Raw genomic sequence first — 23,491 nt, forward strand, 5'->3', positions numbered from 1 at the left:
TTTTATAAATCCCTTCAGATCCTTGAACGCCATGCTCTCTGCCTCGCCTATCGCATCCGTCTCCCCTCCCCCACACAGATCCTGTACAACCTCATTCCGTTCCCCCACCTCCTCCTTTTCCTTGAAAGGATGCAGATCCTGTACACCTCCCGTAAACTCGATCCTCCTCACGCGCTTGTCTCACCCATCCTCTCCCACCCCCGCCCACTGCCACGCCTGTATTCCCACGTTCCACCCGGTCTCCATCTCTCCACCCTCCTTACCCTCTCCCAAGGTGGCTTCCGCCAGCTCTCCCTCCCTGATTGCCTTCGTTTTGTGTTTAGTGTTCTTTCGCCGTCACGCCACCACTGTTCACCTGTGCCGTCGCAGTCGTCCGTGTTTTGTGCGCCGTGTCCACAGGTTTTAGTGTTTTTTCATGCCCAGCGTGAACGGCTTCGTGTATATTGTTTTTCAGTGTCTACAGTTTTTTACCTGCCATATGTCTTGTATCATCTGTACCTCCATTATGTTTTATATTGTATCACTCTCGGCTGAAGAGCAGCGTATTATGCTGCTGACAGCCCACCTTTGCACAAGGTGTCTAAAATAACAATAAAGAAAAAAAATTGTTTTTCTAGCGAAGTGAGTATGCAGGATTACTAGACACAACAGACTTTAATGCAGGATGCTTATAATAGTTTCCACAACGAAACTTTGTCTCGAAAATGACAGAAAATCTAAAGAGATTATGTTCGTATGTAAAGTATGCAAGCGGCAGTTGGGCGATAGCAATGAAAACACTGTTGATGACAGTGCTGCCAAAGCAGATTTACTAAATACAGCCTAAAGAAATTTCTTCACCAAAGAGGACGAAAAAAATATTTTCAGAATTCTAATGAAGATCAGCTACAAACATGAGTAACTTAGAAGTAGATATTCTCAGAGTAGTGAAACATGTCACTCAATAAAAGCAAATCCTCTGGTCCAGACAGTAAACCAGTTAGGTTCCTTTTAGAATATGCTGATGCAATATCTCCTTACTTAACAATCGTATACAACCGCTCGCTCGACGAAAAATCCACTGGAAAGTTGCACAGGTCACACCAGTATTCGAGAAAGGCATTAGGAGTAATCCGCTAAATTACAGGCCTATATCATTAACACCAGTTGTGTTCGAACATCATGAATTACCTGGAAGATAATGGTCTATTGACAGATGGTCAACACGGATTAGGAAACATCGTTATTATGAAACACAACTAGGTCTTTACTCACAAGAAGTGTTGAGTGCTATTGACAAGGAATTTCAAATTGATTCCATATTTCTACATTTCCAGGGCAACGGCCTTGCCGCAGTGGATACACCGGTTCCCGTGAGATCACCGAAGTTAAGCAGTGTCGGGCGTCGTCGGCACTTGGATGGGTGACCATCCGGGGCGCCATGTGCTGTTGCCATTTTTTCGGGGTGCACTCAGCCTCGTGATGCCAATTGAGGAGCTACTCGACCGAATAGTAGCGGATTCAGTCAAGAATACCATCATAACGATCGGGAAAGCGGTGTGCTGCCCCCTCGCCCTTCCTGTCCATATCCCCCACTGAGGATGACACGGCGGTCGGATGGTCCCGGTAGGCCACTCGTGGCCTGACGACAGAGTGCATAAATTTCTAAATTTCCATAAGGCTTTTGGCACTGTACCTCAGAAGCGGCTTGTTATTAAGTTGCTTGCTTATGGAATTTCCTCGCAGTTATGCGACTGGATTCGTGATTTCCCACCAGAGAGGTACAGTTCGTAGAAACCGATTGTAAGTCGTCGAGTAAAATAGAAGCGATTTCTGGCGCTCCCCGAGATAGTGTTATAAGCCCTCTGCTGTTCCTTGTCTACTTACATATAAACGATTTAGTAGACAATCTAAGCAGCCGTTTTACGTTGTTTGCAGACAATACTGTCTTTTATGGTCCAGTAAAGTCATCAGAAGATCAAACCAAACTGCATAACAATTTAGAAAATATATCTGTATGGTGCAAAAATTGGCAGTTGATCGTAAATAATGAATAGTTTGAGGTCATCCACATGGTGTTCAAAGGAATCCGTCAAACTTCGATAACACCATAAATCAATCGAATGTAAAGGCTTAAACCTCATATAAATACCTTGGAATTACAGTTACTAACAACTTAAATTGGAAGAACCACATATAAAATGCAGTGGGGAAGGTGAACCAAACACTGTGGTTTATTGGCGGAACACTTAAAAGATGCAGCAGATCTACTAAAGAGCTAGCCGGCCGAAGTGGCCGTGCGGTTAAAGGCGCTGCAGTCTGAAACCTCAAGACCGCTAAGGTCGCTGGTTCGAATCCTGCCTCGGGCATGGATGTTTGTGATGTCCTTAGGTTAGTTAGGTTTAACTAGTTCTAAGTTCTAGGGGACTAATGACCTCAGCAGTTGAGTCCCATAGTGCTCAGAGCCATTTGAACCATTTTTACTAAAGAACTGCCTGTACTACACTTATCCATCCTGTTTTGGAGTACTGCTGAGTGGTGTGAGATCCTTACGAGAAAGGATTAACGTAGTACATCGAGAAAATTCAAAGAAGAGCACCAAATTTTCTGTTATCGAGAAATAATGTAGAGATTGTCTTGGAGAATATACAGGATGTCCCAAAAAGAATGACCCGATTTTAACTTGTAATAATATTGAGACGAATGTCACTAGGTAACTGAAACAGCGCAAGATGTAATCGGCATGGTATAGAGCTTCAGAAAATATCCGCTAGATGTCGCTACGAGCGCTGATCTGGAGCGTGCAGCCAGTTTCGTGCAATATGGCGTCCGCGCAACAGAAGGCGTATTGTGTTATTGAATTTAGTCGCACTCAGTCAGTGATCGCTGTTCAGCGGGCGTTTCATATTCGATTTCGTGCTAAACCACCATCACCAAAGAACATTCGACGGTGGTATCAACAGTTTGAAGAAACAGGGTGTCTCTGTAAAGGCAAAAGTCCTGGCCGGCCACGCGTTCCTGAACAAACAGTGGAACAAATCCGACGAGCATTTTAGGGCAGCATATATGGGGGCTCGAATATCCTCTTGAAACAATTGAACAGGAACGTGTTTCACCACAAGTGAATGATTTTTGTGCTGTTTCGGAAAGCAAGGTTTATGGACACTACTTTTTTGAGGAAGAAACTATAACAGGACAATCTTATCTAGCAATGCTACGGAATTGGATATTCCCACAACTTGACTCTGACAGTTTCATCTATCAGCAAGATGGAGCACCACCGCACTGGCACAACAACGTGCACAATTTGCTCAATGCCAACGTGCCTCAACATTAGATAGAGTGTACAGGACCATGACACCGGGCTTTACACTCTTGGCCTCCTAGGTCACCTGACTTAGAACCATGTGATTTCTTCCTGTGGGGATATGTTAAACAATGAGTTTAGGTTCCTCCCTTACCTTGACCACAATATCAGCTGCTGTAGCTTCAGTGACAGTTTGGGATGAATTTGGCCATTGACTAGATGTCATCCGTGCAGCCAATGGAGGACACATTGAAGATTTATGATAGATTTTTATAAACTTTTGTCTTTTCTGAGTAATTTAGTATGCAGTTTGTTGGTTTAAGCCCTTCTTTCTAATAAATAATGCTATTTAAATGGTTCAAATGGCTCTGAGCACTATGGGACTTAACATCTGAGGTCATCAGTCCCCTAGAACTTAGAACTACTTAAACCTAACTAACCTAAGGACATCACACACTTCCATGCCCGAGGCAGGATTCGAACCTGCGACCGTAGCAGTCGCGCGGTTCCGGACTACAGCGCCTAGAACCGCATGGCCACCGCGGTCGGCAATTCTATTTAAAATCGGGTCATTCTTTTTGGGACACCCCGTACTTGATTTGGGGTGGACATCATTAAAAGAAAAGCGTTTCTCGTGGCAGCGGGATCTTATCACGAAATGTCGATCGTCAACTTTCTCCTCCAGGTTCGAAAATATTTTGTTAGTGCCGACCTACATAGGGAGAAACGATCATTAGAATGAAATAAAGGAAATCAGAGCTCGCATGGAAAGGTATAGGCTTTCGCTTTTTTCCGCTCGCTGTTCGAGGGCGGAATAATAGAGAATCATTATGAAGGTTTTTCGATGAAGGCTCTGCCAGGCACTTATGTGTGATTTGCAGGGTATCCATGTAGATATAGATGTAGATTATGGCAATATCTCAGAACTTCTCTCCCATTTCAGAGCTGATGCGTAATCTGATGTAAATGTGGGCCTTCATCTTACTGCTCCCTTAAATCTCCAAATAAGATCGGAATCTGCCCTAATGTTGATCTCTCGCAAACATCCCACTGGAAAACTTCATGTGTTCTTCCTCCTAAGGAAAAATCCGACTTAGGGCATCGACTGCTTGATTCTTAAAACCCTTCATGTGATGCACTTCTAAAAGGAACACTGAAATCCTTACTGCCCATTAGTGTAAATTTCCATTCTTACAGGGTCAGACCAGAACCCACAACAATGTTTAATAGTGTGTCTCTAGGTGAAGTAACTTTTGTTCAAGATAGAATGAAAACATTCCAACCCGAACAACACTGCCAGTGCCTCTAAGGCGTATACTGAATACACTCTACAGGAGAGATAAGGCGACTGCCGCACCGGTTCCCTACCTGTTAACTGAATATTATATTCTATTTTTTTGGTGGCACCAAGCTTATCCCTCAAAACCTCTGGATATTATTGCAAAACGTGTAATAAGGCCCTAGCCTGCTCTAGATTCAAGTGAGACAACTGAAAAGGAGACCATTTCTCTATAACCAAATACACTCCTCAGTGGTTCTTATGGTGACATAAAGGGTATTCCGGCCCTGAACAAAATTTAAACGTAAACTCTTGATCAATATAATTCAGAGGACACCACGTATGTTTAAAAAAATCGCACCGTAACAGAACCTTGGTGCCCAATACGCCTACCACAGTGAACTCAGTTGCCATGACTACTGCTGGATTCTTAGAAAAAGCACCATCTTCCTGGCAATGGAAATGAGGCGGCTCCACAATCTGTGCGCCTCTGGAGTCAGCTTTGGTTTTCTTTTCCTTGGATCTTTGGAGCATCGTGCACCAAATTGTGCCGAAAACATGTCCCCCCCCCCCCCCCTGTTATGTTTATACCATGGTGGACGTTGCCTATGTGGAGTTTCCCCACCCACTAAGTTAGTGGTACCACCAATGGAATCCCACTTGCTATCACTAAAACAAAACCTCTCGATATCTGCCACTAACTCATCTAAATCAGAGAAGCTTTGTACTTCATTTGCAAAGAGCACTCTCGGCAAATTCTCAGAACGAATCCCCACTATAATTCTGTTCACGATCTCTACATCAGGCATCTTAAGAAATAAAGTAGTAACAGCCTTTATAAGCTACTGCCAGGACAAGCTCTCCCCATGGCCCTGGAGAAGGTAAACATGACGCTTAACAAGTTCATTATGGAATCGACTGGACAAGTTATTCTCTAGTAGCCTCTGGCGGAATCTGCTCTGCGACAATTTTCCGTGAAGGCATCAGCAATTATTCAACTCAGTTTGCTCTAGATTAAGAAAACATGACCTGGAATATCACGTTAACTGTAAGTTGCAAAACCATGTCCTGATTCTGCAATCGGAGAGTTAACCATAAAATTTTCCTTTAAAAATTAAAAGCTCTGGCTTGTTTGACTGGTTGTAACTTTACTTTTGCTTAGCTGTGGGTGACATTCTGCATTTTCACCTGCGAGAAAAACCGAAAACATCTGCCTGCGAGAATATAACATGAATTTGGCCCTATTTTATAATCTTTCTAAAGTATGTGAAAACTGATTAAATCCTGAACTTTTCTATTAATCTCTTTAATTAAACAAAGTGGCCCTGTGTATTAATGATCTGCCTAATAATGCTATTGATGAAATGGTCCCTGTGGATTGATAATTTTCGTAGAAAACTCATTCTGAAACGAAAATATTTTACCTCTTAATTTAGTTACTTGGGAACACGGTGCTCTGTGCGCCAGTTGCAAATTTCTAGCTACAGTTGCTGAGAGCTTAGTGCAACGGTCCAGACAACAAGTATACTATGTTATACACGTCATTGAGTGAGACACTCCTGTAAATAAAAATGACTTGGCTCGAGGATGTGGACAATGCCCTTAGATCAAATATTCCTTTCACAAACTGTTCATAATTATCTCATTTATTGTTACTTGTTTGCAGTTCATGTTATAATACTCATTAACATTGAGAAAGGGGAACATTAATATCAAACTCTAACTCCTACAAATGTTAGACAAATCATTAATAAACATTAAAAGTACCTTACAGTGAAAATTACTCAATCTTTAAGGAAAAATATAAACTTGTTTGATATGGATGTCTCATTCAACAATGATTCCAACTATTCGCGACTCTACTGCCAATTTAAAAAAAACATTACCTTATTTCCTCTTCATATTATTTTCATTCTAAATCACACATCAAATCCTTCTCCTCTGCTTCACAATAATCAAACACAAATCATTTTACTTCAGCACAGCAGTTTTGGAACACGTATTGTGTTCGAGTATAATTTTTCTGGAGACTAGAAATCTACTTTGTAGGAATCAGCATGGGTTTCGAAAAAGACGATCGCGTGAAACCCACCTCGCGCTATTCGTCCACGAGACTCTGAGGGCCATAGACATGGCTTCACGGGTAGATGCCGTGTTTCTTGACTTTCGATACAATTCCTCACAGTCGTTTAATGAACAAAATAAGAGCATATGGACTATCAGACCAATTGTGTGATTGGATTAAAGAGTTCCTAGATAACACAACGCAGCATGTCATTCTCAATGCAGAGAAGTCTTCCGAAGTAAGAGTGATTTCAGGTGTGCCGCAGGGGAGTGTCGTAGGACCGTTGCTATTCACAATATACATAAAAGACCTTGTGGATGACATCGGAAGTTCACCGAGGCTTTTTGCGGATGATGCTGTAGCATATCGGGAGGTTGTAACAATGGAAAATTTTACTGAAATGCAGAAGGACCTGCAACGAACTGATGCATGGTGCAAGGAATGGAAACTGAATCTCAATGTAGACAAGTGTAATGTGTTGTGAATATATTGAAAGAAAGATCCCTTATCATTTAGCTACAATATAGCAGGTCAGCAACTGGAAGCAGTTAATTCCATAAATTATCTGGGAGTAGGCATTAGGAGTGATTTAAAATGGAATGATCATATAAAGTTGATCGTCGGTAAAGCGGATGCCAGACTGAGATTCATTGGAAGAATCCTAAGGAAATGCAATCCGAAAACAAAGGAAGTAGGTTACAGTACACTTGTTCGCCCACTGCTTGAATATTGCTCACCAGTGTGGGATGCGTACCAGATAGGGTTGATAGAAGAGATAGAGAAGATCCAACGGAGAGCAGCGCGCTTCGTTACAGGACCATTTAGTAACCGCGAAAGCGTTACGGAGATGATAGATAAACTCCAGTGGAAGACTCTGCAGGAGAGACGCACAGTAGATCGGTACGGGCTTTTGTTGAAGTTTCGAGAACACACCTTCGCCGAGGAGTCAAGCAGTACATTTCCCCCTCCTACGTATATCTCGCGAAGAGACAATGAGGATAAAATCAGAGATATTAGAGCCTACACAGAGGCATACCGAAAATCTTTCTTTTCACGAACAATACGAGACTGGAATAGAAGGGACAACCAATAGAGGTACTCAAAGGTGCTCCGCCACACACCGTCAGGTGGCTTGCGGAGTATGGACGTAGATGTGGATGCACTTAACTTTGCGTCTACATTGCCACGAGTATTCTGCTCGGCATATCTAACGAACGAGCTCCCGCACTATTCACTGCCAAGCAGCAATGAGTAAAAAAAGAAAGAAATCACATCTACCATCGACGCAGCTACTCTGACCCAAGACTGCGCGCGATTAATAAGCGATTCGAAATTGTCGCTTAGCGTTTGAGACATCCAAAGTATGTACAAATTCCAGAAATGCAAATACCAAACTGCAAATAGACCTGTTTCACGATCCTACGGCCTCTCTGACCAGAATTTTGCAGGGTGATTTTTGGATATGGCGAAGATTTACTGAAAAACTCGTCTATACAATATTACACAAAAGTAATAGTAAACTAGGAAGTAGTACAATACATCATGGACAAACATAAAAAGATTACAGAACATACAACATATACGTGCATATATGCACTGTAAAGAATTCATAAAAAACTTTTTTTTTGTTTTGTAGTGGCGTTCAGTCGCACATAAATTAATTTGCAAACAGCTTTGTGCATTTCAAGCTCAGGTGCACTCCAAGTAAAATTACAAACGTTGCTTACATTGGTGCTGAGGTGCAGTCAGAATATGCTACATTTCGTTTCATAGAAGTGTGCACAAGTTAAAGAATATTGTCCACTACATTAATGTACACTAGTTATGAAGGCATCAATGATGGGAAAAAATGACACTCGTGGAATTATTATTTTTGTAGTTATTCTACACAAAATCTCGTGAGACTGACTGTGATTACATTGTCTTTAAATCCTAGCAAGTATGTATCGAAGCAATGTCTTTTCGTGATTGTTGTACACGAAACTGTTGACATGAGTGTATGCAGTACACTACCTAGCATATGTTGAAGTGCCTTTTAGCACTTGTAACGTTGTAATAAATCATAAAATGAAAGCATTGTACCATGATTGTTTATGCGGTGACTAAGAGTGGACTCAGTGGATGCTGTGCTTGACAATTCAGAGGCAGACCATTCACAAAAGGTACTGACAGGTGATTTCCATCAAATGTCTGTGAAATCATCTAAAATCATGATAATCGATGTGGCATGTCGTGGTAAAGAAAACGTTCATAATACGTCGAACTTTCTTACAGTGCAGAGAGTAACTCTGAGTTCATGAATGCGCTGCTTTCACAAAGTATTCATATTCTGTTACAATAGAGTGAAAGAAACTATAGCTAAGACATTTATCTAAAACTAAGTGTGGTAAATTCTCAGTATACAGGACAAAATTACAATTTATACAGATGTGTCGATAGTGTCACCTGAAAAATAATAATCATAATTTAAATCTGTTTTATATTATGCGAGGAAAGAAACATTAAAATATAGTAGTCATTACATGTACGATCCATTGTGAAAATGTCAACTGGCAAACTTTGCTATCAGTCTTCTTACTTTTTACTTGAGTATGAGTGGGCCACTCGTGCTGTTATGCGAGGGTACAATAGTGATTTCTGCAGACTGTTTCTTTTTATGTAATCGAATAAATGCGAGTAGATACAGGGTAAAGAGAAGGAAAAGAAAGGAATGTGCACAATATTTTGCTGCTGTAGAAAAAAGGAAATTATTACGTTTGTCTGTCGTCTGTCACTCACAAAACATAAAGTAAATGATACTGTGATCACAATACCTTAACCTACGCACGTGCCAGTCGGTTATAACTACCCAAAACGCAAAATTTAAGTGGTATCAAGAAGAGTATTTAATACCTACGAACAATCAAAGTGCACATACAGAATGAAAATAATTAAGAAACTATGTCTTTCTGAAGAAGTCGGTGAACTATAGTTGAAAATGAATGAGAAATGGTATTATCATGTCAATGACAAAAAAATCCATTAGCGCAAGCGAAGTCACAAATTCATCAAAGTAAATATATGGCAATAAGCGTCTCACGCCCTTTACGTTTCTATCCACAAAAAAGTGCACACTCTTGAAACAAAGTGTTTACCTTCCTGTAAATTAATAGACTTGTATTATCGTTTGGCAACACCTTATCGTAAACCATTAGAAATACTACTCATCAGAGAAACACAGCAAAACACAATCAACAATGTAAGCACCACGGATAAAATCAACACGTAATCCCCAGCAATCCGTAAAATCTATATTCTATACTTCATAACGTAAATCTTAAATGTCTGCATAATAGTCATAAAAAGTTGGCTATCCTCACTTCTTATTATTTAATCATGTCCTCAATATAAAAATTCATAAATCATCGCTTCACATACTTCATCTATAATTAATCCTTAAGTCTTCACTCCATATACAGCACCTACAATAAGAATTTTACATTTAATGGAAGAACCCTGATTATAGCTCAGTGTAAGGCACTGAAATTAAATATCTCCACCACTTACTGACAGTACATGTTACACCTGTGCAAATATATATATGCTAGCAGTTTTGTCACTACTATCTGGAATGAATTATTGCATACTTCTGTGCGTTATCCTGTAAGAGAAAATGGATTATGGCGAGCAAAATCCATCCTGGACTTTCCATTGTTTGAAAATTAGATGTTATTGTTTCTCTTCTTGCTCTTGTGTTCTGCTATGCCTTTGTGTTTAATGAAAAAATAATCGCTGTCTTCTTTTACGTAACCTTTGCTTGTAAAATGATGGATTGTAAAGATTTGGGTCAGTTATCTTTTAACATGACATTGTATATGCTTTTCGTTCCTCTTCATACTCTTTTCATTCCAAATCACTATTAAAATTCTTCTCCTCTATTTCAAAATATTCAAACACAAATCGTTTGACTTAAACAAAGATGCTCCTAACTTTACGTCTATGTTGCCGTGAGTCCTCTGCTCGGAGTGTGATTCACTCCTACTCTCAAGATAGAAATCCGGCGCTAATCGCTGCCAGGCAGCGATGACAAAAAAGGACACATCTTCCAGCGACACGGCTACTCTGACCAAACAAACAGCGCAAATAATAATAAGCGATTCAAAATTGACGTTTAGCGTTTAAGACATCCAAAGTATGTACGAATTCCAGAAATGTAGTAGTAGTAGTAGTAGTAGTAGTAGCTTTATTCATCTGTAGATCTCTTTTTACAAGGATATAGGACATGTCAAAGTATTTACAAATTTAGATCAATTTAAAATAAGCTAATTCGTGTATACATATATTTACAAACTTCTAGTTAGAGACAATCATTAGATTTACTCCTGATATACAATACTTTTTTTACAGATAACTTATTGAATAATGTAATGCCACATTGTTCACTCATATCTCACTATCAGTCACTTCACACACTATACACACATTGTTTCATAAAACTTCACTCATTACACTTACACACACACATACACACACACACTGGTGGTTTCTGGGCCATTTTCTGTACCGCAACTTCCCATTTGCTATCCTGAAAAACTGAGTCAGCATCCCTTCATAATGAGTGAGATGTCAAGCTCAGAAAGAGGAAGAGGTGTTAGTATTGTGTTATGCATAGCTTGGGGGTAAGTATTTGTAGAAAGGAAAAAAGAAGGAAAAAACATAAAGTGAAGGTGTTATGTAAAATGTTGGGTGTCTTATAATCATTATTAATATTATTTATTTGCATAACATTTTTTATCAAACTACTACTCCATTTTAGCTAAGTAATCCTTCAATGTACAAAATGTATTGCATAACAGGTACGTTTTAACTGCATTTTTAAATAAATGTATTTTTGAAATTTCTTTAAATTCTTTTGGTAATTTATGGTACAGTTTTATTCCTTGGTAGAAAATGGTGTTTTGAGTTTTATGTTTTTCTTTTTTTCTCAATAAATGTAAGTTGAGTCTATCTTTTGTTGCATGGTCATGGACAGAGCTGTTTGTGCAGTATTTATCAATGTTATTTTTGACGTGTACAACTGACTGGTAAATGTATTCACATGGAGCAGTTAAAATCCCCAGTGTTCTGAACAGATCTTAACAATGAGCTCAACTAGTGTTTTTGGCTATTATTCTTATGGCTCTTTTCTGGAGTTTGAAAATTGTGTTCATATTTTGTGCATTTGTTCCCCAAAAAACAATGTCATAGCTACGAATTGAGTGTACATATGAATAGTATGTAACTAAAAGACACTGCATGTTACACACTGATGACAGGACTCTAAGGGCATAACATGCTGATGGCATTCTGCTTGCAAGTACTTTTGTGTTTTCACACCACTTCAACTGAGAATCATTATTCATTCCTAGAAATTTTGCATTTGTTACACAGCCTATGTAATTTAACATTGTAATTTTTCTTGGTCAAACTGATATTCATGGCATTAGTTTTCTTTATGTGCAATTTCACTTTATTACTTATTGACCAATCATAAACTTCATTGAGAGTTTCATTTCCTTTCTCAGCAGGTCTCAATAGTCCTGTTTCAACCATAATAATTAAACTATTTGATCATTACTGTTCATCGTAAACCCAAAAATCCACCAAATGACAGATAGAAGAGGACTGGGCATTTTGTTAAACAATTCCAAGTATACAGCCCATCCCCTTCTCCTACACAGTCTGTTCTCGAATCTCCACTTTCCACGGGACCAATAGCCTGTTCCCTATCCGCATTAATTTGTCTGTTCAAAGTACTTCCTTCAAGCTGCAACTTAATCACTTTATCACGAAATGCTTCAGTTACTGACTTCTGTTTAGGATAAGAGTGACATGGTGAATGAGATGATTTAACTGCGCCTAAACGCGAAATACTTACGTGCATGTGGACCCACTACCGTGCAATAAGTGGAGGCTGGCTTGTATAGTATCCGGGAGGCCGCTGCAAACAGAGCAGGCGCCAATTACTGCCCCTACAGTGTTGGTGGTGACGACAAGATGGCGACTTAGCGCTCCGCGCAACTGCTGTGTCAGCTCGGGTACTCTGCCTTCTGCCTTTCCCCCACAGATGGCAAGCTCATATCTTAGTAAATCTTTCATCAGGTAGGAGATCACTAGAATCGGCTTCTGACTGATGATTTACCTTATGTTTCTTAGAACACTGGTAACAAAAAATCTAGTAAATTTTCTACCCCTACCACTAGGAAGGATGATAACCCTGCCATTTAATTACCACCACACTCTGGTACCATTCAAAGCAGTAGGGAGCCTGAGTGGTGAAGTGTTCTACCAGACTAAGTTTATATGAATTTAAACAAAGCACTTTGCCTAACCATGCAAGAAATTTGAAAAATGTAAAATATGCCAGGTATATGCCGCTAACAGCCATTCATAAGACTTGATCCAAAGTATATGACATGCAGAATTACGAAAAAAGCTCAACACAGCGATTGAACGGCATCAATATTAACAACATTTATTATTAGAATTTAATAAGAGCAACTGTTGACAGAATTTGGATAAAATGAGTGTTAAAGCAGCAGCTGCCAGAAAGACTTACTACTACAATTTAAGAAAAGTGACTGTTGGCAGTATTTAGATAAAGGACCCATTGAGTCAAACATCTATCGTGCACCAGATTTACTGTTACGACTTATTGAAATCAACATGGAGCAGCATTCAATGAAATGAACAGCAACTGCCCAACGAATTTACTGTTACCAGTTTTAGAAATCAAATGTCGGCAGAATTTTATAAAATGATCCAGTGCATTAAACAGAAACTGCCAGCCAAATCCTTCACCATGAACCATGGACCTTGCCGTTAGTGGGGAGGCTTGAGTGCCTCAGCGATATAGATGACCGTATCGTAGGTGCAACCACAATGGAGGGGTATCTGTTGAGAGGCCAGACAAACATGTGGTTCCTGAAGAGGGGGCAGCAGTCTTTTCAGTAGTTGCAGAGGCAACAGTCTGAATGATTGACTGACCTGGCCTTGCAACATTAACCAAAATGGCCTTGCTGTGCTGGTACTGCGAACAGCTGAAAGCAAGGGGAAAGTACGGCCGTAATTTTTCCCGAGGGCATGCAGCTTTACTGTATGGATAAATGATGATGGCGTCCTTTTGGGTAAAATATTCCGGAGGTAAAATAGTCCCCCATTCGGATCTCCGGGTGGGGACTACTCAAGAGGACGACGTTATAAGGAAAAAGAAAACTGGCGTTCTACGGATCGGACCGTGGAACGTCACATTCCTTAACCGGGCATGTAGATTAGAAAATTTAAAAAGGGAAATGGATAGGTTAAAGTTAGATATAGTGGGAATTAGTGAAGTTCGGTGGCAGGAGGAATAAGACTTTTGGTCAGGTGAATACAGGGTTATAAACACAAAATCAAATAGGGTAATGGAGGAGTAGGTTTAGTAATGAATAAAAAAATAGGAGTGCGGGTAAGCTACTACAAACAGCATAGTGAACGCATTATTGTGGCCAAGATAGAAATGAAACCCACACCTGCTACAGTAGTACAAGTTTATATGCCAACTAGCTCTGCAGGTGATGAAGAAATAGAAGAAATGTATGATGAGATAAAAGAAATTATTCAGGTAGTGAAGGGAGACGAAAATTTAATAGTCATGGGTGACTGGAATTCGGGAGTAGGAAAAGGGAGAGAAGGAAACATAGTAGGTGAATATGGATTGGGGCTAAGAAATGAAAGAGGAAGCCGCCTGGTAGAGTTTTGCAGAGAGCATAACTTAATCATAGCTAACACTTGGTTCAAGAATCATGAAAGAAGGTTGTATACACGGAAGAATCCTGGAGATACTAGAAGGTATCAGATAGATTATATAATGGTAAGACAGAGATTTAGGAACCAGGTTTTAAATTGTAAGACATTTCCAGGGGCAATGTGGATTCTGACTACAATCTATTGGTTATGAACTGTAGATTAAAACTGAAGAAACTGCAAAAAGGTGGGAATTTATGGAGATGGGACCTGAATAAACTTAAAGAACCAGAGGTTGTACAGAGTTTCAGGGAGAGCATAAGGGAACAATTGACAGGAATGGGGGAAAGAAGTACGGTAGAAGAAGAATGGGTAGCTCTGAGGGATGAAGTAGTGAAGGCAGCAGAGGATCAAGTAGGTAAAAAGACGAGGGCTAGTAGAAATCCTTGGGTAACAGAAGAAATATTGAACTTAATTGATGAAAGGAGAAAATATAAAAATTCAGTATATAAAGGAGGCAAAAAGGAATACAGACGTCTCAAAAATGAGATCGACAGGAAGTGCAAAATGGCTAAGCAGGGATGGCTAGAGGACAAATGTAAGGATGTAGAGGCTTACCTCACTAGGGGTAAGATAGATACTGCCTACAGGAAAATTAAAGAGACCCTTGGAGATAAGAGAACCACTTGTACGAACATCAAGAGCTCAGATGGAAACCCAGTTCTAAGCAAAGAAGGGAAAGCAGAAAGGTGGAAGGAGTATATAGAGGGTCTATACAAGGGCGATGTACTTGAGGACAATATTATGGAAATGTAAGAGGGTGTAGATGAAGATGAAATGGGAGATATGATACTGCATGAAGAGTTTGACAGAGCACTGAAAGACCTGAGTCGAAACAAGGCCCCGGGAGTAGACAACATTCCATGAGAACTACTGACGGCCTTGGGAGAGCCAGTCCTGACAAAACTCTACCATCTGCTGAGCAAGACGTATGAGACAGGCGAAATACCCTCAGACTTCAACTAGAATATAATAATTCCAATCCCGAAGAAAGCAGGTGTTGACAGATGTGAGAATTACCGAACTATCTGTTTAATAAGTCACAGCTGCAAAATACTAACGCGAATTCTTTACAGACGAATGGAAAAACTGGTAGAAGCCGACCTCGGGGAAGATCAGTTAGGATTCCGTAGAAATGTTGGAACATGTGAGGCAATACTGACCTTACGACTTATCTTAGAAGGAAGATTAAGGGCCGGCCGAAGTGGCCGTGCGGTTAAAGGCGCTGCAGTCTGGAACCGCAAGACCGCTACGGTCGCAGGTTCGAATCCTGCCTCGGGCATGGATGTTTGTGATGTCTTTAGGTTAGTTAGGTTTAACTAGTTCTAAGTTCTAGGGGACTAATGACCTCAGCAGTTGAGTCCCATAGTGCTCAGAGCCATTTTTGAAGATTAAGGAAAGGTAAACCTACGTTTCTAGCATTTGTAGACTTAGAGAAAGCCTTTGACAATGTTGACTGGAATACTCTCTTTCAAATTCTAAAGGTGGCAGGGGTAAAATACAGGGAGCGAAAGCCTATTTACAATTTGTACAGAAACCAGATGGCAGTTATAAGAGTCGAGGGACACGAAAGGGAAGCAGTGGTTGGGAAGGGAGTGAGACAGGGTTGTAGCCTCTCCCCGATGTTATTCCATCTGTATATTGAGCAAGCAGTAAAGGAAACAAAAGAAAAATTCGGAGTAGGTATTAAAATCCATGGTGAAGAAATAAAAACTTTCAGGTTCGCCGATGACATTGTAATTCTATCAGAGACAGGAAAGGACTTGGAAGAGCAGTTGAACGGAATGGACAGTGTCTTGAAAGGAAGACATAAGACGAACATCAACGAAAGCAATACGAGGATAATGGAATGTAGTCGTATTAAGTCGGGTGATGCTGAGGGAATTAGATTAGGAAATGAGACACTTAAAGTAGTAAAGGAGTTTTGCTATTTGGGGAGCAAAATAACTGATGATGGTCGAAGTAGAGAAGATATAAAATGTAGACTGGCAATGGCAAGGAAAGCGTTTCTGAAGTAGAGAAATTTGTTAACATCGAGTATAGATTTAAGTGTCAGGAAGTCGTTTCTGAAAGTATATGTGTGGAGTGTAGCCATGTATGGAAGTGAAACATGGACGATAAATAGTTTAGACAAGAAGAGAATAGAAGCTTTCGAAATGTGGTGCTACAGAAGAATGCGGAAGATTAAATGGGTAGATCACATAACTAATGAGGAGGTATTGAACAGAATTGAAGAGAAGAGGAGTATGTGGCACAACTTGACAAAAAGAAGTGACCGGTTAGTAGGACATGTTCTGAGGCATCAAGGGATCACAAATTTAGCATTGGAGGGCAGCGTGGAGGGTAAAAATCGTAAAGGGAGACCAAGAGATGAATACACTAAGCAGATTCAGAAGGATGTGGGTTGCAGTAAGTACTGGGAGATGAAGAAGCTTGCACAGGATAGGGTAGCATGGAGAGCTGCTTCAAACCAGTCTCAGGACTGAAGACCACAACAACAACACAACCAGCCAAATTTACTGTTATAACTTACAGAATGCAACTGGTGGAAGAATTTAAAACAATGATCAGATCAATTGAATAGTAACTTCCCACTAGACTCTCTATTCCAACTTACAGAATACTAACCCCGGTTCTGGAGTCCCCGAGCACACAAAACGAACAGACATAAATTCCGTTCGAGCAGGGCCACACTTAGCACGACTCGACTCGGCCGAGCGGTTTCACTGACATTTCATGATTAACAACAAACTATCAGTAGGAATTCTCTTAGTAGACGACCTGGTGTAACTAGTTAACTGATTCCACTGTGCATCTGACAAGATTAGGACAACCAGGGCGGTGTCCACAGATATGACCAGATCACACAACAGTGATTATACAAACGCTCACAATCATTTCTGAAAATCGATGAAGAAATCAACAGCAGCCCTCAAATAATTGAGACCTCTAGCAGACGGGTGGTTTTGTAACACAACAACTCTGTGGATGATCATACATGTTTTACGTGTTTTGCTAAGATTGTTTTATTAGTTGTGCTGAATATTATTCTTGTAAATATGTTGTCAAGTTACAAATGCTATTTGTTATGTAAGAAAGACAATACGCATGGAATGTTAACATTTTGTAAGTAGACACGCTGGCCTAGTCAGCTATTGTTAAAGAGTGTAACAAATTGTCAATGCATTATCGCTTGGGCGTGCGAGGGCGCCAAAAGTAGTACCAGTTAGGAGTCGAGTTCCATAAAAAAGACTTACCAATTAACAGCTGACTTTGCAACAGTGAGTCCCTAGACTGTGTTCTTTCAATTAATTCAGATTTTTGAATGCGCCAGTATTTTCGAGGTTGCTGAATATATCCCAGTTAGTATTTTGTGCCGTTGTTATCTGACATAACGAGGATATGATACTTGTATTAATACCATCCTTACAGGCAAGTAAAAGCGTACGACTGTACTATGACTAATGAAAAGATAATGTGCTAAAAGGAGAGCTTCAGGTATGGGCCGATAGTAATGCCCCAGGAGCAGAGGTTTCCGTTTTTCTCCAACCATATTTTATAAATTGTTTGTTATATATGTCCCTAATACTAAGTTTCACATATACGACTTGAATTGGTGGGTAATTCTATGGCAGTCTGTGTGCATGTATGAACGCTAGATCAATGGGACTGCCGGCGCAGTGGCCGTGCGGTTCTAGGCGCTACAGTCTGGAACCGAGCACCGCTACGGTCGCAGGTTCGAATCCTGCCTCGGGCATGGATGTGTATGATGTTCTTAGGTTACTTAGGTTTAATTAGTTCTAAGTTCTAGGCGACTGACGACCTCAGAAGTTAAGTCGCATAGTGCTCAGAGCCATTTGAACCATTTTTTTTTTTTTTTTTTTTTTCAGTCGGACTGACTCTGGTATGCGCAAAAGCAATCAGATTCGAATTCGTAGTGTTGCGATATGAAATAGTGATGCGTGTGCTTCAGATTGGAGGAACAGAACTGTGTAAGTCCATCTGCTCAAGCTGAGTGCCGCGATTGTTTACTCGCCTCATTCTTGTGAGACTGTGGTGCGAACTTAACGATCTTGGGTACGGGATGGGACATGGCGTCACGAAATGATTAAATTAATGTTGTGGCGTGGAGGACAACTGAAAGGTTTCTGAGCGCCCAGACTTTGGTAAGAAAGCCGCCGTACACAGCGGTGAAGCTAATCGATGAATGCGGCTTACCAAATAGTGTTGATGATGCAGGAACGGGGCCGGCGTTGAGTGACATTGAAAATACTCACTCTGTAAAAACATCTGTTCTGTGTACTATACAAATACCATCTATGACTGTGTTTGTAGAAGTATAACAGGCTTACAGAAACTTGGCAGTTTGGAGCTTGTTCCTATGTTTAAATGATGATTCGATGTAGATTACTATTGGATGCGTAATGTTTGTCTGCGATAACATCAGTTTCAATCTCAGACTGTGGAGGAACCCCCCCCCCCCCCCCCCGCCCACCCACACTCGTAGTAAACCTCCAGAAATGTCTCAGTTTAGCCTGTGAGTCCTTAGATGGTGGTTTAAGGGGCGTACAGTATAGCTGACCACGCTTCCCCAACCGAGTTTTGCGATAATTAAGCCAGACCGTCCTTGAACTGACTTAGTGACCCGCAGTGTAGAAATTCTTCATACCTGTTATGTGAAGATGCTCTCGCAGTTTTATGTCCCCTTCTAGAGCCATAACAGCGCCGTTGGATTCTGAAAATGCAATACTACTGTGTATCTTTTACGTAATGAATCAGGAAGAAGCTTTTGTGCAAATAACTTGTACATGGGATACCCTTATGATGCGTTTCTTTATAAAACACTGTGAAATGAACTTGTTCACACTGGTTAAAAGCTAATTATTAACGGTACGAGAGCATGGTCTATCGCATGACTAGATCGAAAGGCATCCTACCGACAGCTGCGAACTATGGTGCACAGTCTGTAAATTCAGTGTACAAGATCGTACGTCTTCGGTGACACCAAAGTTATTCATTTCTTTATTAATATCAGCGTTTCCTGGCATTATAAAATTACTGAAAGATAGTGACTCGTAGACTCCTGCTAATGCCTGAGAGACAAAAGGGAACTTTTGTTAGCAAATATTTATTAATTACTCCTGCCAGAATAAATGTACTTTCCCTACACATCGCTTTGCTGACGTCACGAGCGATTCTGCATCGACACCTCATCCCACTGGCTCTGAAAGCGCCGGATGGTCAACCGTCTCTGCTAACCAGCGTGGGAACTTACCGCTCGTCAGTTAGGCCCGTTTCACACACTGGGACACTGGTGACGGTCACCAGTGACGGTCGCCGACAGAGATACATTCGTTTGAACTGGAGCATTCACACCGGGACACTACACTGCTTCACAGAGCCACTGTGACGTAGCAGTGACTCACCCTCGGCACATGGACGGACAGGGTCACTGTGTTAAGGGGCTCCGGAACGCCCTATACTTGCAATGTTAAAATAACGCTTATAAATTACATCTTTCCTCACAAAGTATTTGAGGTAGGAAGTTGAACTTTTTACAGATTATTTATTGGAGTATGGGCTACAACTTAACACAGGGATTTTACAAAATTTTAGTTCAGTTATTAAAGATGATTTTTTTTCAATTGTAATGAAAATTCACAACATTTTTTTGCAATTTTTTATTTATATATTCAAAAATATACAGTTTTTTGGAAAAAGGCTGTGTTAAATAATGTAGAAGGTACTGTGTAACATTTACTGAAAGTTTTAAACAAATATGTTTGGAAGATCCTTAGAAAACATGTAATTAGTATGCGAAAATAAAAGTTTTGGGAATCGAGCGACAAAGATTGGATTAACTTTTTAGTGCATTCCAGGTCCATAGGATGGATTATCTTCATCCTCTGCAAACTCCTCCTCCAGCTTCCTCTTGTTCCTCCTCCTGTTTACTCTTGCTTGTATTTCTAGACTCTTTACAGCCCTGTCTGCAGCCCGAAGGCGTTCCTTGTCTAAAGAAAGCATCGCTCGTTGTTGTGTTCGTAGATTTTGCTACCATTTTCTTCAGTTGCAGTTACTGCAACACTGTTCCAAAAGGTGGTCATGTATGAACACTTATCACATTTCAGTTGTATTTCACTAGCAAGTCCTACGTGCTTTATTATGAAGAGTTCCAGACCAACTTCACTACAATGAATACATCTTACACAGTTTGAAAAAATTCCTTTGAGAACCGACATATCAAATATTTCATTCACATCCGATTCGCCCATAAAACATTCATAGTTTTCACTCATTGAACCAAGCTTCTTCTGTGAAGTATTTTCTTTCCCACTTTGACTGCTATGGGCAGGTGTACTTGAGAGGTTAGGTTCACTCACTTGGTTATCGTCTTTATTGTTTACAGTAATAACACACAGCTTTGGCTTTCCAACATTTCTCCTTTTCTTAAAAGCCTTCAGAGGATTTCTAATAACTTTACTTTTACTCATTATTACACTTCAACAAAACAGAGACTCAAGAAACAGAATTAATTACGAATATTTTCGAGGCAACGACAGAGTAAATAAACATAAAACAATCGACAATCACACCAGCGATATATATTGAACCATCATAGGTTAGCCACAACACATACTTTATCTCACATCACTAAAATGTACCTGATGAACACGGACGTTAATAATAACACCATTTGACAGCAGTTTAACAGCGCCACAGTGGGCCACGCCCATGTAGAACACATTTCAAAAAAAATTTAAAAATAGTTGTAGTCTTCGGAATTGAATAAATTATATATCTATTAAAAGGTAATAGTCTGCAGATTCAGAAAACGCAAAAAAGTAAAAATTGAACTTTTCATGATTTTGAGCCTTTCCGAAGCCCCTTAATAGCAGTCACCTCCGGACATCGGTTTGGAGTCTTAGCACTGGTATACAGGTCACAGACACAGCCCTCCAGATTTGCCAACAGGCGGCAGTCATTTTTGAGACAACGACACGAAACATTCATTGTACATTATACTGTACACACTGTAGCCACGAGTTTATGTCTGATTGACACGGAAGATCATATAAGTGAAGTAGAAAGTCGTCCTGCTATTTCAGATGTGAAAAGCGATGACTGTAGCAACAAAGTGATGAAAAATAATGCGTGGCAAGAAATTATAACGAAGTTTGTGCCTGATTTCAATGAGAAGAGCATGGGTGAGAAAAACAAAATTGGTAAGTTATATGTTCTTTTTAAAAATTTAGTACCTTATTTTTCGGACCATAAAACGCCAGCGAAATTTAGTTGGTACCCCTGTACGAGTCCATTTCACTAACTGATCAGTTGGCAACACCTGCGGTGTCGGGCACCAGTGATTCAGGAGCGTTCACCACAGCCACTGGTGACCATCACTGGCAACCGTCACCAGTGTCCCAGTATGAAACGGGCCTTACTCCCAACCTAGAGCAGTGTTGATACATTCACTTCACATATGCGAAATAAAAAAAATTGGAAATTCAACTAAAATGCTCTCTTATCTGCAAATAAGAGGTACCTTACAATTGCTATATCAAAATGACTCCCGATCCCAGTTACAGGTGGATAATGCTATACCCAAATCACTTCCAATCCCCGTATAAAGCGGATAATGTTTATAATATTTGTATATTCTCTGCTCGTACCAGAATCTTGCACAATCTGGTTTCTTTCGGGAAGGTTATCCATAATTTTGTCTCATACTGTTCTTCGTTTGTTTCGTGTATTCCCGCCATCAGTATTGCTGTGTGACGCTATTCACAGGAGGATACCCATACTTACCATAAGCCTTCATGCAGATTTCGAGACCTAGTATTGCTGACTAATCCACAACAATTCTCGCCAACATCCCAATGACATACCCTTTACCACAAATAAAGAATATCGTATTATACGTATCACAAACTAACTTTCTTGAAAATTATTGTCAGCCTGTCCACAAGAGATGTTCATATTTCATAACTTTCATATGAACACAAAAAGATTCATATAACAATATTATTGCTACGACCGATCATGTCATAATTGTATCTCAAGAACTTGAAAACTCTGCTTGAGGTTTTCAGTAGGGTTTCCCTCCGACTAGTCCAAATGGGGGAGTATACAAAAGATAATCCCGGGTAACTTCGAATTTCTTTCACTCTTGAGAATGGCAATTGTTGTAGCCCAAAAATTAAAAGTAAGTGTGAATACTTACTACCTAAGGAAAAGGAAATAATGCTAAACCTTGAATCTTTTGACAAAGAATTTCTACTGTCCAAGGGCCAAAACCGTTATTTAAAATGAATTATTACATACTGACGTGTACGCTGTGTTAGCATCATTAATTTTAATTGATATTCACAGTAATACATATATATCTGTGAATGTAAAACGATTATGAATCGCTAAACATTTTTCTTACCCTGATTGCAGATCAGGATTTTCATTACAATAAATACTCGTAAAACAAAAATTATAACTAGAATGGTAGCAGCAATATTTAATCATCAAAGATTTCTGCACCCACTGGGAGCAGTATAACGTATCAGAATAATATTACAAGATACAACAGTCAGAGCATCTGTTTTAGTAGGTAGTTGCAGTAAATTGTTCATGTGCGCGAATTGTTATCGCTGCTGCCATTCTTTTGTTTGACAACTTCTTAGGAAAAATGCATGAATGAAAAAGATCTTTTGAGCGATTGTCTATTAAGCTGGAAGGACGTATCCGAATTTCACCATCAAACGTAATTCCACAGCTATAATTAACATCCTGAGTACAATATAATCCGTAGACCTAAATATGCATATATGTTAATCATTGAGATTCTGCCACTGGCTTGGAAGTCTATATAGACTACTCATGCCATGAAGGAATGAATTGCTAGGCGCTACAGTCTGGAGCCGAGCGACCGCTACGGTCACAGGTTCGAATCCTGCCTCAGGCATGGATGTGTGTGGTGTCCTTAGGTTAGTTATGTTTAAGTAGTTCTAAGTTCTAGGCGACTGATGACCTCAGAAGTTAAGTCGCATAGTGCTCAGAGCCAAAGAAT

General features: G+C 40.1%; 1 pseudogene; it reads left to right on the plus strand.

Annotated features, from left to right (window-relative positions):
- Nucleotides 1–1,316: 1,316 nt before the first annotated feature.
- Nucleotides 1,317–1,434, plus strand: LOC126476156 (5S ribosomal RNA; annotated as a pseudogene).
- The last annotated feature ends 22,057 nt before the right edge of the window (nt 1,435–23,491 follow it).

The sequence above is a fragment of the Schistocerca serialis genome, chromosome 4, assembly GCF_023864345.2.
Source record: "Schistocerca serialis cubense isolate TAMUIC-IGC-003099 chromosome 4, iqSchSeri2.2, whole genome shotgun sequence".
Classification (NCBI taxonomy): domain Eukaryota; kingdom Metazoa; phylum Arthropoda; class Insecta; order Orthoptera; family Acrididae; genus Schistocerca; species Schistocerca serialis.